This window comes from Myzus persicae, unplaced genomic scaffold, assembly GCF_001856785.1.
Source record: "Myzus persicae strain clone G006 unplaced genomic scaffold, MPER_G0061.0, whole genome shotgun sequence".
Lineage (NCBI taxonomy): Eukaryota > Metazoa > Arthropoda > Insecta > Hemiptera > Aphididae > Myzus > Myzus persicae.
This window is the reverse complement of record NW_019104455.1, coordinates 21780-40632: the sequence shown is the minus strand read 5'-3', so window position 1 is coordinate 40632 and position 18853 is coordinate 21780. Positions and strand designations below refer to the sequence as shown.

Genomic DNA, 18853 nt, shown 5'->3' with positions numbered 1-18853 from the left:
TTTTTTACTTAGGTAATGAGGAGATATGTTATCAATTTTGTTTGCCTAAGTATGGTGGAATTTATTCAAAACCAATAAAATATGTCTTTCGTTTGATAAAAAAAAAAAAAAAAACAAAAAATATATACATTTTTAAAAATAATGTTAGACACGCCAATGGTATCCAATATTACGAACATATTGATCGGCAATAGGTTTTCCCGACCAAATTGCTAGTGCTTGTATACATATATCACAAGACGGATTATTTATTGTTGTACAAAAATAATATTTTTTTTATCTCACGACCTACCTACCTACCCTCTCGCTCGCCGCGTTTCATAAATACAGCAAGTACAGGAATGTTTCATATTGGTGAAACGTATGCATTGTAATTTATAATATGGGTAGTGGACCGTGCGCGGCGATCGAGTGCCAAACACCCGTGAATTGTCGACTCACCAAAAATGCAATTCCCGTCAAGTTATTTAGACTAAAAAGGTTATCACGCTCAAATGGCATACCAGCGCCAGGCAACCGTTCGCGTATAATTTTCGTGTATATATATATGACATTATATCTACTGCGGCGTGTGTAATGTTATCCTGTAAAATGATTATTTTTTAAAATAGTTTACGAATCCCGTGGTCGGCCACCACCATAATATACCACCGGATGCCTCAGTAGCGACGGGCATTTTCCGACTACAGAAACCTTACAGTTATTTCAGTACATGTTTATTACATAACGAGCCCAGCCCAAGTCGATTTATTTTTGGGGTTAAAACGTATACATCACGAGTATATTACAAGACAATAAATCCAAAACATTACAAAAGTGTTGTTTACTACCCTTTTTGAAACTTATGCATAATATACTCGCATGACGCATACGTATCATATATACTAAGTATGTTATATCGTGCGATTATTTCAACAGTTTAATTAACGCTCATTATTTCAAAAACTATATACTTTTAGATTCTGCCCGGTGCGATTTGATTATGCAATTATGTGCTTTGATCGTTTTGGTCGTCGCCTTTTGGTGCAGAAAATAGGCTAAGGTTTTCAATTTCAATATCCAAAATGTTTTCTGGTAGGAAAAAGAATATAGTATTGGTACTTTGAAGGGTCAGAAGTAAAAAATTCTCTGTTATTTTTCTAATAATTGGAAAAAATAGGAATTTTTAAGCAAAACCAATTTCTGACAAAATCTTCTTAATTTTACATTTTAAAATCTAAGATTTTCTTATTTTTATTTAATTATTTAAAATCATATAACTGTACGTAGATACTTGACATTTTCACCAAATACTTAAATTATTTTTTATAAACATGGAATAATTTTCAAAATATTAAGATGTGTTCTTTTTGTGCTATTTATGGACATTTTGATTTTTTTTTAGTTTTTTTGTCTATAGTTGTCTTTAAAAAAAATACTTGCTCTGTCAAATGCTTGAAAATGTAGTATATTTTTAAGTATATTATTATATTTGGCATTTTTCAAAATATTTGAATAATTCTAAGCTAATGTCTCTTCACGATGTTCTATGATACGGTTATAATGGTTTAAAAATTAACAACAATAATAAATTATATAATAATATACTATTCTAACAGTTAAATATTAATTATGTAATAACTACAATATTTTCTGCAAAAATTAAATCAATCTACCACAGTACTAATAGTAAAAACAATTTATTTGATAGAAATATCAAAAAATATACTTTTTACAGTTTGTGGAATGATAGAACATGGTGTACCACTTGTACCAGAATCATTTTTCGTATGTTTGATGTATTATTGACTTCAAATAATTTGTATGTGTACAATTATTGTACACATACATTATAATATTTGTTGTGACATAATCAATTACTAGGTACACCGACACCTAATGCATACTATAGCAGTTTTAAAATTGTTTTTGAAGAATATTTTTAAATACATGGAAACCTGTATATTTTATTTGTATTCTTATTTTTATTTACAGTTTTTTTTTTTTTTTGTAAACAATTTTAAGAACACCAAAAAAAAAATATAAATTTACATGTACGTATTTGAACATTTTCAATTAATTTTTTTTTAAAAAAAAGTTAATACTCGAGGTAGTATTTATTGTTAAAAGAATCCCCCTGTGTTTAATATTTCACCACCGAGTATGATGTAATACTATGATAATACAAATATAATTTATTTTAAATCTAGGACGCAAAAAAAATGTCAATTGACAGCGCCACGTGGTTTTTGACTAGTTCTGATTTTTGCAAGGACGTGGGCAACGATCGTCATAGTTTTCCTAGATGTTTTTGAAAAAAAAATATCGCTTATAGATTATTATATTATGTTAAACTGCGTGTGTGCACGAACAATGGGAAACGATCGTTATAGGTACCTAAACGTACGTCCACGGCGGTGCATATTGTATATATTTGTGTGTGTGTGTTTAAAATAAGTGGCTCGTTCGGCTTTTTCAGCTTTTCCGAACGATTTGCCCACGGAAACACAATCCTCGGGTCGGCTCATTGTTTAGTTGCGGTTTGATTTTCGGGCACCTCGGATCTTCTCCTCGTCGACCCTCCTGCTCACGCCTCCCGTAGGTACCCACCTAACCACACCGCGGTTGTTTTCGAGTTTACACTACGACGGCGCGGGGGTGTGTTGGCATCGTATTAGAATAATAATAATAATCATAATAATAATAATAATAATAATAATCATAATAATGACTGGGCGAGTGTGTTTGCGCATTTAATAGAAAACGGCCAAGAGAAAAGCCAGGCGATGCATGAAATGTACAGATAAGCTCCTCTCGCTCATCCATAACCATGCTATCCGGAGGCCGAGAGAAAATTCGCCGTTGTTTGATCGTAAGCTCCGAATTCACATTACCGTGGTTTCATTCAAAATGTCATGATAGACATTGCGAGCTGTAAATTAATTAACAACTTAATCAATACACATATTATTACATTACACCTCCACCCCTAAAGCATTTCACTTATACGGTCGTTAACAAAACGTATCTCCATCTTGATTTTTAACGTTCTCTAGGCTAGGTATGTTTAAACAATTCAAAGACTGAGGATATAATATGATGTTTGCCCACACTACACCCACCATTAAATTACAATTGAATTATAATTATTATCGTTTAATAGACAAGTAATGAAATATTCATTTTTTTCGATTGGTAGAAACTATATTAAATCTTAAATGTGTTTATTAAATTATTTCTTCACCGCGGATCACATTTTATTCAAAAACATTAATTTGAGTTTGTTTTCAATATTATGTTTAAGCAATAAAAATATAATTTAAAAAGTTTGTTTTCAAACAGATTGAAAATAAGTGAACGAGTTTTAAATTGAAGGAAAAATATCCTCTAAGTATGTTTAAAATAAAGTTAGATGAATATGATTAAAGAAAATATGAAGACAAAAGACATAGAAGAAAAAAATGAATATTATAATTATTGTAAATTTAATTTATTATTTTTATTAATAATAATAGTAACAATATTGTATTCATCTGATTTTAATGATGATGAACACCATTAATGCACTTATTATAAATGTACAAAGCAAGTAAAGTACCACGGTACATTTTTATTTATTATGAAATAATTAAATTTTTTATTTTTGAACATGGCTTTGATGACAAGGGTCATAATATATAATTACATTTTTCGAGTTCAGGTTTAGATTTAGTTGTAAACTGGCTAACTCATATTGTCTATATTTTGGTGAAAAATACATATAACGATTTCCATTTGCGCCAAAGACACTATTGTTTTCACTTAACAATACTTTTATCATTCGTTGGAATTCTTAAAGCCATATTCTCTCATTTCTTATGCAGACATTCTATACGAAAAGTTTCAAACAAATTTAGGTATAGACTTTCAAATCTCATAAGAGTCTACTTCACGTATAATATATAATACATACAAATATATATATATATATTTAAAAATAGTTTTGATGGGTTTTTTTTCAAAGCTTTGACTTTAATATACTGCATTTAACTAGGTATATAATGTTCCTTTTATTTATTAGGTATCTGTATAAATATGGGACTGTTCAAGTTCGTACCATAGAAGCATTTCAATTCATCACTCTAAGCATGATAACTAATGCACCTTGGTTTGTATCCAATTCCCATCCACCACTCTGCCGAATTTAAAATCGAATCAGTTATGTACCGATTGGGCACCGAACACTACACACAATTTAGTTCAGAACTACAAACTCATACAAACACGCTAGTATCATACATTTCATCAAAAACAAAACCTATAAATAATCATTGATTAAAAAGAAAATATCGCAGAGAACTGCTAAACTAAAATAATATAAATATATACTAGGTATGTATAAACATCACAAAAAACCTGTGGTACAGTCACTGGATAGCCGGTCCCATCATAATACATATTTGTTAGTTTATTTTAAACAAAAAAATTGCTTATCTCATTATTGCTCATTTTACTGAAGCATGCGCAGATTTCCTATGTTATTTTTTGTTTCTCATGAGTCGACCTTACTTCAAGAATTGCCAGATGTTGGTAATAATTTAATTAAAAAAAAAAAATTATACTATTATTATTAGGTTCATAATATTATTTTTATAACGGTTGATATTATATTAAAATAAATAATATTTTTTATTCATAATTCTGTAGTTAATATATTTAAACATTATTATTATGTGATCAGTGTTCGATTTTAGAATTAAAATTATTGTGTGGAACTTATACATAAAGTTTTTTCTTTTTTAAAATTTGTATTATATCCCTTTTTGTCATTTGAGATGTGGTTATCATAATGACACTCTAGCTAGCTTAGTTTTGTCAGCCGTTAATTCTAAAATAACTTAAAACTTTCATGATTTGGAAGTGGAAGATACTGAATACTGTACCCTTAAAATGTATATAAATGAAATACACGTAAGATGTTATGTGACATATAGTTCTATTGTATAATATATGCGTTTTAAAATAATACAAATATTACACAATTTAATAGAACAATATTTCTTATTTTTATTGTTTTACTAGGTATCTATTTTCTTTGTGTATTAAAAATATAAAATAATCGTTCTGATTTTTTGTGATCTAGAATCTATTTATAATTTATTATAAATATATATATTATTAAATTATATATAAACAAAAACCGATATTTTTAAAAGTTCTATCGAAACAAAAAAAAGTTCAATTACTATTAAAAATAATTATGAATTAATAATAATCTTATTTTATTGTTATTTATAACAAACGTATTTCATTTACTAGCATTGTAAATAGCTTTGATAGTATTGTTAATACATTGAATTTTTATTGTAAACCTATACTCTATACTTAGAATCGAGTATATATATATATTAAATACTATATATATTCTAATAGAATATGTAATTTTTATTTTATATTATTTAATTCATAATATTTTATAAACATATAGATTTACCACAAATCAGTTGAATAATGTGATTTAAATTCAAAATTAGTAAATAGGCTTGTAATTATTTTATTAGTATTTAATGGATATAAAAATGTTTATTTTCATACATTTTATGGGATAAATTTCTTAAATTGTGGTAAAATAAAAAAACGAACTATTTATTATAACGAGGGCAGGCTTTAGTGGTATTTGGAGTTTCAATAGAGAAACTTTAAGACAGTACTTCCTTATTATGTTTTCACAATATTGGAGCATTTGAACCTTCGACAAGATGAAGTGTACACAAAATGCTTGTCTGTAACAAACAATATGGACCTATAATTAAAATGATAATATAATGATTTTAAAAAAAACAGAAAATTGCTATAATATTCTTAACTAAATTATAATTATACATGTTTAACTAAAATTAACTAACATTTTAGAATTATTTTTACATAACATTATATTAATAAATTATCTTTCCTAAGTAAATAAATACCTACCGCTAAGAATGTATAGGAACAAGTACATAGTTCTGACAATTTTATGTGGTTTTTAAATATCTAGATTAATTTTTTATTGAAAACAATATTTTAAGTAATATTATGTTTACATTTTAAAATAAAAGCCAATTCATTTTTTACATACAAGTATAAAACATTTGTATTCTATTTTGTTTTTAATTAAAATATAATTAAATAAATAGTTATTATTTAAAACAAAAAATGCCATTGTTGTAAAGAATAATTAATTGAAATTGTATTGTTCAATGTTAAAAAAAAATCTTGCTAATACATTATTTTTAAATTAAAGAAAGAGTTTTTATTTTCCAGGAATTATTTAAAATTCTATTACAACCTTCAATTAACTCATTTGAATTCTTAATACGATTAAACCAACTTTCTAAATTAAAAAAAAAATTATACCAAGCAAATTAAAAATAATAATAAAAGTAGATAAATCTATAAATAATCCACATTCGTGAACTATATTTAAGATATGTGTTGAATTTTAGAAACCACACAAATTATGTATTACATTTGTCGATGATTATTTGTATTAATCTTTTATTTTAATTTATTACTTAAAAATAATTCAAGGTTTATTAATTCTGTAATAATTTGTATGTGATGATATAATGAAAGTAGTACATTCCATATTGTTTGTAAGAAATATACGGAATGTTTAATTGATGATCAATATAATTTTTATTTTATATACGTAAAATAAATAGTTGATTAATAAGTAAACAATTCTCTATAATTGCTGAAATCCATAAATACATTTCTGAAGAAATGATTGTGTCCTATTAGTGTGTCAAATGAAATGTATGTAAAAAATGTTGAAGTCTATTGCATTCATTTTCATTTAATTTTGATAGTCAACGCAATCATTGAAGTAAAATTGTTATCAAATAACTAAGTATTCTGAAGTTATACTTACTATTATAAAAAAAAATACTAAATTTAAATCAAAAAAGGAATCTTATATTAATGATTAAAGTGTTTCATTTAATGTTTATAATTTTTAAATATACTTAAAGATTATATTTTCAAATTCTTGAGACCTTTTATACTATTTAAGGGGTGTACTTTGGATATATAAACAGTTTTTCACATGACAACCCTTCTTTTTACTATAAATATTTAATGGATATTCTTTCGGAAAATGTTGACGTACCTATCAATATTCATACCAGTAATTTTTGAGTTATTTAACTTTGTATACTAAGGAAAATAGATCTATATTCGGGTTAGGCTAGTAATTTATACAAATATTTTATAAATATTTATAATTTATGAAAATGCCCCAAGTATAAGACCCGGGTAGGTATTAGATTCATTACCCCAATTTTATATTTTTGTAAAACTATTTTTATGGCTATTATATAAAAAATATTTTATTAACAGTAAAACTACTAGTTAAAATGTTGAATTATGTTCGTTATCAAAAAAATTATCTACTAAGTAAGATACACAATTGAAAACGTGAGGTTCCCATTTGAAAAATTCGAGGTTTACATCTCCAATTTATAAGTATTACAAAAAAATCTCAAGAGTGTAAAAACATGATGGTTTTTGAGTATTTTTTAAAATTCAAAAAATCAAAACTTACATAAATTTATTGAAAAATTTGGGGGCGAGTATGGTTAATGAATCTCTCTGTATAAGAGTCAAACATTTATTTATTCGGACATATTAAATTATGGTATTTTAATTCGTTTTTTTATAAGTAAAATTACCGTTGGTGTTTTTGATGTATTCAAAAGTTTTGAGCTGATAATAGTACAAGATATATACGTTATAAATTACAATATTATCATATTTATACTATTACATTGTTTATGAAACTCTTCAATTAAACATTATTTTAGTAGCTGTACCTTCTCGGAAGTTCTGCATTCAATCTTCCCTATATAAATTACACATCATTGGCTATATCTTTTAGACTATTATTATATAACAACATGTAATATATGGACGCAACATCATCAAAAATATTTTACCAACTCGTTGCTTTATCCTAATATTAATTTTGTTCGTTAATTAACCCATCATACATAATTTTATCTCGTTTGATCTAACATCGACTATACGTACACTAGCAGTTGAATTCATACATGGTACCTATGGTCATTACTGTAACAGCGTGGCATGTCAGTGACATAGCCAAGTAACATACATTCATAAAAATGATAAATCTCAATAATTTTCATATATTATAAGCTATAGTACATATTGTGATAGTCAAAGAAATAAATTATGATTTACAATAGCTATTGACATTTACGAATAAAATAACACAAATTCAAAATACTATTAGTTGAGTTTATTATATTATTCTAATACCCCCTCGTTTACCGATCAACGAACAAGGTTTGTCAAATCCAGATAAATTGTTCCGACCAACCGTATACAGTAATTTGTCTTACATTGCTCTGCAGTCCACTAGTTAATAAGACAAAAATGGAAGCCATGATATTTTAAATATACAATTTACTGAAAGTACTATTGTAACTCTGATGAAATGGAAGTGTAAAATTAAATGATAGAAAGTAATTAGTAATACTACTATTATTTATTATTATTATACTACTATATCAGGTAACATCCTATAAATAATTTTTGTTACGAATTTGTGTTGAAAGTAATAACTAAGATACAAGTACCTAATACTACATATTTGTGATTCTATGACCACGTTATTTAAATTTTATTTTATTTTTCATATTTTGACATATTAAAATTAATTACATCACAGTGAAACTAAAATAAATATTTGTTCTAAATTACAATAGTAAAATGTATCATAGTACAATAATATACTAGATATTAAGAACAATTGAACACATATAATATATTAAACGTTCATTTTAATTGTATACTATTTAAATTAAATGTTCGAATAAAATAAAATTTTTAGCATGATATTAAAGTTTCCTAAAGCATTTTTTTTCAATATTTGACAAAGTTAATAAATTTAAAGTTGTTGAAGTTTTTGCGCATATTAATTTATAAATGAACTATCTTTAATCATTTCCTCGATCTAACACATGTTATTATTATTGTTGATAACAATACAAAATTTCAAAATATTGTCGTATGATGTATCGATATCGGTGTACCTACTCAATTCATAAACTCTAAGTAAATGCATGCAGTGGAATTCTCTGCCATGACGTGTAGGTAGTGGAGTTGTCAGCAGCGGATGTGTTCAAACAGTCAAATAAAATACACGGCAAGTGCATTTGGAACGTCTTCCGGAAACGACACGACATTTAAATTCTATTGTTTGCTAGTGTCTGCCGAGAACCAATACTAATATTTTGATCAAACAATAGATAGGTAACAACATATACATTATTATATGATATGTCGCATGTTATATACTTTCGACGGATTTCTTTCAAGACATGCTATTTACCCGAACTTTACTTGTACAATACACACTACGTCAGTAATATTATTTGATTGTGCGTCGTTGTTTCGCAGAATAATAGAGAAGTTGTCTGTAAAATCGTACACTTTGTAATAACTTTGGCCTGCAATTTATTCTATGTTTAATGTTTATATATAAACTATAATGCAGAACGTCTACGAGTAAATAACAAATACACTTAAATCTGTATAACAAAATAAGTACACGCCGAAAAGATAATAATTCGATGATTAGATGGTTAATTTGCCTGAGTTCCAGTTTTTCTAAAAACCACTTTTGAGCGAAAAAAATTGTAAACTCTAATATATAGATTTAAACAATTATTGATATAATCGTCCGTGCAATCGACATTTAACTTTAATATTTTTTGTTTGTATTTGCATTTTTTGCAATGGTCTATACAAATACAGAGTTAAATATTTATTTTATTTTATAGTTTTAATTGTTGTTTAGAAACTAGAGCAAAATTAATTTATTTGATTTTAATTTAAAAGACATTTATACTATTTATAAATTAAAAAGAAAGGTATTGATATTCTTTTTTAGTTTTAATTTAAATAAATATCGAATAACATTTATTTCAGTACTTGAATGAAAATTGTTAATTTTGTATATAGGTATTTGATAAAAGCATTTTTTCATTCTATTTTGAACTTTGGTATATTTACCTATATTAAACCTATGTGTGATTAAAGGGGTATTATATTTGTTTTTAGATTCAAAGAATAATTACTATATGACGTATACATTTTATGATTGTTTTGAATATTTATACTTTATTATTATTATTGTAGTAGCTTTTTTCAATGACATTTTCATGCAATCCGATTGATAGAAAAATGAGTGAATTGGTAGTAGTTTAATTAGTTTTTATACGTGTTATAATGTTAAATTAGTGCAACACATACAGCAATGCCAGGATCCGTAATATATTTTCTGAAGACATATTCGAAAGCCTCTGACCAAACTTGCTATTACCCAACATCATCTCCTTCCTTCAGCAAACTATATTGGCCGATTTCATTTAAGCAACATTATTATTATAAAAAATGTATCTACTGAAAATCATTCATTTTTCTTAAAACTTATGTTATAACACTGTAACGCATTAAAAAGGGTTATTATTAAATAAAAAAAAATGTTAAATAAAAAGTACGATTGTGAATTAAAATAATCTCTGTTCCGTGTATTTCTTAGTTAATCTTACACTAAATTATAAATTTATATTAATATGACTGCGGGTTGAATTTTTTTTTTCATCACTTGTGTTATACAATACTGAATAATAAATTATTGTTAATAAATTAAAATTTGATAGAAAATAACTGTGTAGTTAGGTTAGTGGAATAAATAATAGTTAAAAATTAATATAAATATTTTTCAAATGTGTACACATTTTATGAAAGTCTCAATAGTTGTTCGTTCTTGAATCATAACAAAATTCATTTTGTCAAAAATAAATGTAGCTTATATTATAGTTTACCAAACCTAGTTTCCACCCCACTCTCACCTACTCAATTATCAAAATAAGCAAAGACATTTTTAATTTTTGATCAACCCCCCCCCCCACAAAAAAAAATGTGTGAATGATAAACTAGCTACTTAAATTTAATTTTCTATCAGAAACTACTTCCGATGTAGAGGTTGAAGCGATTAACTCACACTAGTTAATCACAGCTAATTAAAAATATGTTCCAATATAAAGACAATATAAGTAATTTTTAACATCTAGATTAAAATCCAAATGGAACTGTTGCCATCTCTTTTAATATAAGGTAGTTATTTTCATTTGATTAACAGGACTTTTACCATAAATATTAATTTAAGCTATAAAATAATATTTCCTTAATTTTTTTAGTTTGAAACTAAAGTTGTATTTGGAATGACTAAGAATAGACATTTGAAATGTAGCTTGAAAAGAAAGAAGTCGTTGAATATAATATTATAAAAGTATAATTATAACATAATATTCTATACTTACCAGTAGTTCTCAATCTTTTTAATACCGTGACCCACATTGTTTCACTTTTCAACAATTTGTGAAAAACAAATTTTGTATTATATAAATACGTATACATTTTTATTAGGTATTTGGTTTTTTATAGGTTTATAATTAATATGAATACAAATATAATTAATATAATTAAAATGTACTTTTTATAATGAGGTACCTAACACAAATTTCTTGGAATCTATAAAATTCAAAAAAATGTTCCCGACCCACCAAAAATTGACTGACGACCCACCAGTGGGTCGCGACCCACACTTTGAGAAACGCTGTTCTATACAATTACACACGTATACACGCAGGACGCATGTCGATAAAACTCATATTTCTGTACTGGATTGAAGACCTGCGTCTATCAAGCCATTATTCAGTTAAATAAATTACACCTCACGAAGCGTTATAAGTATGGTTTAAAAATTGATGTGATTTTAAATACATCAAGCGTATCTCAAGAAACCGAGGACCAAAAACGTATCATCTATTGAATCAAAAGAAAACCACATAGATAAAAAAGATCCATCATTCAGAAAATGCGTGTAATTTAAGATAAAATGTTTAACGATTACCTCAATAATTAAGCTAGAAAAAAAAATAAGAAAGGATGCCCAAAAAGTGTTGACGCTTATCAGAGAAAATAAGTTATATATGAGAGTTGTATGCAGTTGCTTTAGAGTTGCTTAGTTGATGAGAATATACGTGTAGCACTCAGAAAATGAATTTTGGAAAAGTATTTCATGCAATTAGTTATTAATTATTAGAAACGCTTACAATTAAATTTTTTAGAAAACATATGGTGGTGTATAAATAATATTTAATTAAGTAAAATCTATGAATTACCCAATTTCGGGAGTACTAAAAAAATGTATTAAACACCATCGATGGCGAAATCACATGTGATATAAAATGTCCACTGAGAATAATAGATGGAAACCAAAGCATGTGAACATGTCAAGGTTTTTGTTTAAATACACTTGCCAAGTTAGACGTCAAAATAGGAAATATATAGTTTCTAACAACATGAAGTTATATATGTGAGTTTAAACATCACGTTTCAAACAACTATTCATTCGTTAATGTCTTAACAAATAATGAACAATAATTACGATTAAGATCAATTATTTCCAGTGTTATTCCTTATAACAGTGGCACATAAGTCTTAGATGATATTTAGATGTCATACGTTTAAACGTTTTTAACAAGAAACACATTAATATCAGTAATAATAATGAAACTGCTTAAATTTATTTTGGAATTTCAACTGTATAATTATTATTTATTATTCATACATTTTAAATCATAAAAACATACTTATAAAATTATAAATTAACATTAAACTATTATTATCTTAAATCTAATACTTTACCACAAAATGTTTACATCAAAAAATTCTTGTCCTACCTCACAATAAACATTAAAAACATTACCAATGGTGTGTTCAAAAATCAACGTACATTATTAAATAAATACTATTTTTTTTTTTTACTCTTCTATATTAATTATCAATTACCATGAAATTGTTATAACCCACTCAATTACATATTCAATTATTTGATTCATTGTTGCGCATAGTTTATAACTAAATATAATTTTTTTTTTCTGCATAAACTAATATTATGTTTTTCACTATTTACAGATTAAAACTAATTGTTAAAATAAATATAAATACATATCCTAAAAAATAGTTGTTTAAACATTCCTTTCTGATCGATTCTCATATATTATTATGAATTAACTAAAACGTTGTAACGTTTATGTTTTGTTTCATATTCATTGCTTATAAAATATGAACTTGGCCATGCTTGGAAATATATTATATGATGACATTTTAGAGGGTCTTTAGAACGTTTACGTAAATAAATGAAATTAAAAAAAAATAAAGCACCCAAAATGTACGCCTGGACGTTATTGCATCGTCGTTTTATTTTTCATTTCCTCCTTTCAGTCGTACGTACCTCGGTAATATTATTTGTCTTCCTTTCGCAATCATACAAAATACATTTTCTTAGCCGACTTGAAAATAAACGATCACCCGACTTCTAAAAGAACACTACGTGCTTTTAAAAACTTTACAAAGCGTCGAGGTTCGTAGTAAAAATTGCAAATACATGCAGCTCTCAATCATCGGTACACCATCTGTCGGGAACATATTACGATTGCAACAACTCTTTTAAAACTTTTCTATTCGTTTGCCATCGATATTATTTTCGCAGCTTCAACCTGAAATCTCAATATAAATATTATACGTAGTCTGCAAGGTATTGGCGTATTGCGGGTTTGCTTTTACATATGGTGAGAAAACTTTAGGCAGAGGGTTAGCGAATGAAATGAATTAATATCCATCGAACAGTTTTATACGAAACGTATATTGTGATGCCTGAGTGCGTGTACATAAAAAATGTATATATATATATATTATGAGGCTAGCGAAAAATTGTTTGCAATAATTGCAGTTGTTTCCCTATTTATTCAAATCATATATAAATAAATCGCATTAGATCACATTTTTTGAGATCGAAAAATTATTCCATTTTAATGCGATTTCTTTTAATCAGATTAAGCTGTATACAGTGTTCACTAATTACTATATGTATACTAATTTGAGTACATAACCGTACATTGTACATACCCTAAAATATACATGATATGTTAGCATATTATCATATTATACCCAGCCACACAGTGATTGTTTTAATTAGCCAGGGTGTAAACATTTGCATACCTACCACCTTTTATGGAATATGTTACAATATATTTTTAAACGGAAATGATATGCCCAAGTCGGGTATAGTAAAAAATGTATTCATTCAATGGTTTACATAAATTTAAGGGGCCAATTGTGGGCCACCAAATATCATATTTAAGGACTCACTTTTGATTCATCAAATGTTTAGTATTTGTTTATGTAACCAAGAATAATTGGTATATTAAATACTGTATAACCCAACCTATAGTTATAATGTGCATATTATATATGTCTTCTCCAGTAGTGATGTAAATCTAGAACTATTAACTAATAAGCATACTACTTATAGATAATAACAGTATTATATTTTATACTTTTAAGTTACAATTTTATAATTTGACTTAAATGTAATCACGTTTGAATTATTACCTATTTTTTTAAAATTTAAACTCTAATAAATGGTATATCTTGACGTGGACGTGACGACTTCAGTCCAATCATTGATCGTCTTACCTATTTTTTTCCCATGAGAGTTGGGAAATCCTTTGGCGATAAAAGCTTTATTTTTTAGTTTAACTGTCTTCAAATATGTATCTATTTGGATTTTGAATATTGATAATGTTTTACATTAATTGTACGTTAAATGTATTTTTAGTATAAAAAACGTCAAGTTGGCGTTTACGTTATTAGTGGCATACTAATAATTTTTTTCGCACAAATAAAAATCATCTTTATATACGAACATATTTTAATTTAATAACTTCGACTATGCATAGCATTCAAGACGTTTTTATTTTTTTTAACAAAAATGCTGTTATGGAGCAACAGTTTAATTTAATATTGAGAAACCACTTGTAAATGTTTTTTTTTTGATTTATCAATATCTATATTTCCTTTATAATTTTTTTTTTCATCTTTATTAGAATCGTCGAATTAGTCGTCTACAAAACGATTTAAAAATTGTTAATGATGAACTTATTTGAAATTAGTAAACAATAAATAAATAAAAGTCTGCCTACGAAAATAATATAATACATTTTTAAATAAAACTACTTTCTTAATAACTTAATATTAAGCATTATTTAGTAATATAATATAAAGAACGTATTACTATACCGTGAACATCTCGATATTGTTTTATTTCCGAAAACTTAAATTCATGGTTTAAAGGTAAAGGTTCCATTGCCGATTTCTGTGTTATTTTTAAACTCCGTACCTTTTTAAAAAATATCACTTATCAGATATTTTACGATCTCAAAGTTCCTATTAGTATCTTTTTAATCCTTATTAGACAAATATTGAAAATATTTTCAACACAATTTATTAGAGGACTGTCAAACCTGATCTGCAATAAAATAGAATACCTTGTAACGTACGTTTCCCCAGCCCCCCACGTATCAATTTTTCCAAATTTTTTTTCCCAACATTTAGTACGTCATTTGTTTGTATTTGTTTGACCAAACTCAGAATTTTTTTGATGTCGGGGCTGGGGAAACGTACGTTACCTTGTATTTATATAACGGTCGTATAGTACTTGTATTTAGCCTCTTGCTTTTTTTTAATTGTTGTGTGGCAAAAGAATATTTTGTTAATATTATGTTAATTATCAAAACAGTAATAAGGTAGAGCAATTGATAAAAAAAAATTTAATTTTTAAGTTGTGATCGTAACGATCCCAGACTTTTGAAATAAAAACTGATGTTTCAATTGAATACTTACCTATTTATGTTGGTAGATAGATAGGTACTATAATATAAGGAAATAGCACATTCATCAATTATTTAGAATAGTTTATTGACATAAGCTATTTTGTTTTAGGTTTGTTTAATCCTTGAATAAGGCAAGTTCCACCTAAAACTGGTATGTACTACAACTTAATAAGATCATGTAACAAATTTACAATAATACATAAATGTGTGTGCCTTGGTAAAGGAAATAATACGATTTTTTGAAAACTACCAACTGATATCTGAATTTTGGCCAACTCCTGTTTAACCGTTATAGTAGTAAGACGGCGACTTGTATAGGCAATATAGGTACATACTTATTAGTCTATTTAATATTATAATAGTGAAAGCACAAAAAATACGATGCGTAACTATGTACTAAATTATTATTATTTATTACCTACCAGTATGGCAGTATGTATATATTATAAACATTAAATCAAATATTTTTGAAATTTTGGAAAATGTATTTGTCATTTCATAAAATTTTTTTATAATTTTTATATTGTTCTATATAAAAAAGAGAAAATCATTTTATACTTTTTTATTTAATCAAAAAATACATATTTTGTTTCGCTTTACATTAATTAAACACAAGCGTGTGTAATAATGCATAGAAAGATACGTGCTGTATAATATTCAATTATTAATATAACTTGGTACATTTCAAATATTTTCAATATTTATTTTTTTAGGATATTATAGGTATTATATTAAAGTGGAATTTGAAAACTATTTAATCTAAGATCTGGGTTTGTTTTTCTTCGTATAATATTAAAGTATCCTAGTGTAAACGAAGCTACTCCCAATTCCAACGAATAAGTTAAACCTTATCTCCCTGAACACGTTGCACGATTCGTGTGTTTACAAAAATATAGGGAAAGAAAATACAAAAAAAAAATGTAGGTAATGACAGCTCAAATTAAAAATGGATTGTATTTAATAGACCTATTTACTGTTTTTCAATACAATTTTTATTTTAAATTGTGAAATTGATTTTCATTAGTTGCATTTGTTGTTGTTGTATTATGATGAATAAATTAGTAATCTCATACATTTTTTTTTAGATTTCTTCAGCTGCAAACAATTTACAACTTTTACAAACTTATCTACAGTTTTTTAATAATAATGATAACATAACTGATAATGGAAATAAATTGTTCTATAGTTTTTACGTGGAATCGTTTTAACATTATTCTTTTTTCTCTTATTTAAATCGGCACATTAAGTTAATTTTATAATAATAATCTACGTTTAAAACCGATGGCAATAATTAAATATTATATTTACTAAATCATTCTGGATTAATGAGTACTAAACTATTTAATATTATTGTAAACTCAAATATTACAACACTAAAGATATTTTTAGGATTAAGTGATGGGAAATGATACAATTAAATTCTAGATTAGCTGGTACATTATATGTTATATGTTAAATGCTTATATGCATATTAATGTAAATATACAGCCCGTAAATTGTTTACGAACTCTCGCCTTTAAGCGCTGAAAAAAGTTAGGCCCAGTGATTCAATTGTAATGTGCTGATGAGTTACTTCTTATTTAACTTGATTAATCATTACGATAAATTTGAAGTTATTATATAATATGCTTACAAATATTTTTATACATCGTGATTAAACCATATTGTTTACATAATCACAACAAAATAAATTGCGTTTATTTTTAAATTGACTATGCAATAAAATAGTTTATGTTAAGATTTAAAATGCGTGTTGTCATTTAATATAGTCATAATTCTATAATCCCATTATATTGTTCGTATTTATTTGTATGAATACACGATTTGAAATTAATTACATTGTTTTAGTGGTAAAAATTGCATACAATGGAAATTAGGTAAAATAAACTAATTATTTTTCACAATCGTTGACGAAATAATTTATTATGTATTATAAGGGAAAAAAAAGTGAAAAAGTAACATAGATATTATGGAACAATAATAGAACAGTAATGTTGTGCAGCTGGTGACTTGAGAAAAATTGACCTGAATACAAGCCTAGTTCTAACTTCTAACCACGTACCAAGACAAATCGTCAAGTTTCGTTTTGCTGGGAAACCTTCAAAAACTATACGTCCGCACTAATAAACTTAATAGCGATGATGATGATAATAGTACCAAACTTTACAGCCTTTACTGTCTATTAAAAACGGTTAAATGCTGTTCGGGCGACGAGACGTGAAACGACGTGTCATTCGGTCTGTCGGACTCGGCCGTCCAACTCGTCGACCCGTTACACTGGATAGCAGCTGTAGTCATAACAACCTCCTGACCGGCCCTAGAACAGTTAACCACATTTCGAGTTTAGAACCTTGTTTAGATGCCACGGAAGTTCTTGGAATCCCTTAACCACACAGGACGGCTATGTACAGGTATATTAAAATACATCATTAATAGGAATTCGGTCTTGGTTTAATAAACATGCATATTTTGCAACAACATTATTTGGTATAACGTTACAATTTTAACCTTCGATTCTGACACATATCAGTGTAATATAATACTAGTCGTAAATGTAATGAGTACCTATACAAATATTTTTTAATATTTGAAAAAAAACAACCATTTATAACAGGATTTTAGATACGTTAGTACTTTTTTTACCTCGGGCCGTAAAAAAAAAACTTTACTTTAGTCATCAGAATTTTAGGTATTGGTATATAATTTCATATTTAACGACGTTTTTATTGTACTCAATAATTTTAATGACTTTCTTTAATACTTAACTTAATGAATACTACAAATGAAAAAAAAAATTATATCGGCTTACATTTCCAAAAATTATGTGGCGGCAGGCGAATAATTACTGTACTCGTTGCTCGACCAATATTATCTATACTGTAGATTCTACAGCCACCGTGATCGTATGAAAATAAGATTATAAGATACGATAATGCTATTTACATTATTAAATGACATTGTAACAACAAAAACGTTACGGTATGGCGATACGGGATTAAATATGAAGAATGTATACTGTATTTTTTTTTTTTCGTAAATTAAAATATTATAGTTCTTTCGAGGTCCAGATCCTAAATGATGGCCGG

General features: G+C 26.6%; 1 long non-coding RNA gene across 2 annotated transcripts in view; it reads left to right on the top strand.

The window, feature by feature from the left end:
- Positions 1 to 18853, top strand: part of LOC111042304 — a 72923-nt gene that overhangs the window by 33115 nt on the left and 20955 nt on the right. Inside the window, exon 3 of one of the 2 annotated variants that reach the window (XR_002605424.1) lies at positions 15877 to 15918. The exons of the other annotated variant lie outside the window; for it this stretch is intronic. This is a non-coding gene — a long non-coding RNA (uncharacterized LOC111042304). The remainder of the gene's footprint in view (positions 1 to 15876; positions 15919 to 18853) is intronic. 2 annotated transcript variants of the gene reach the window in all.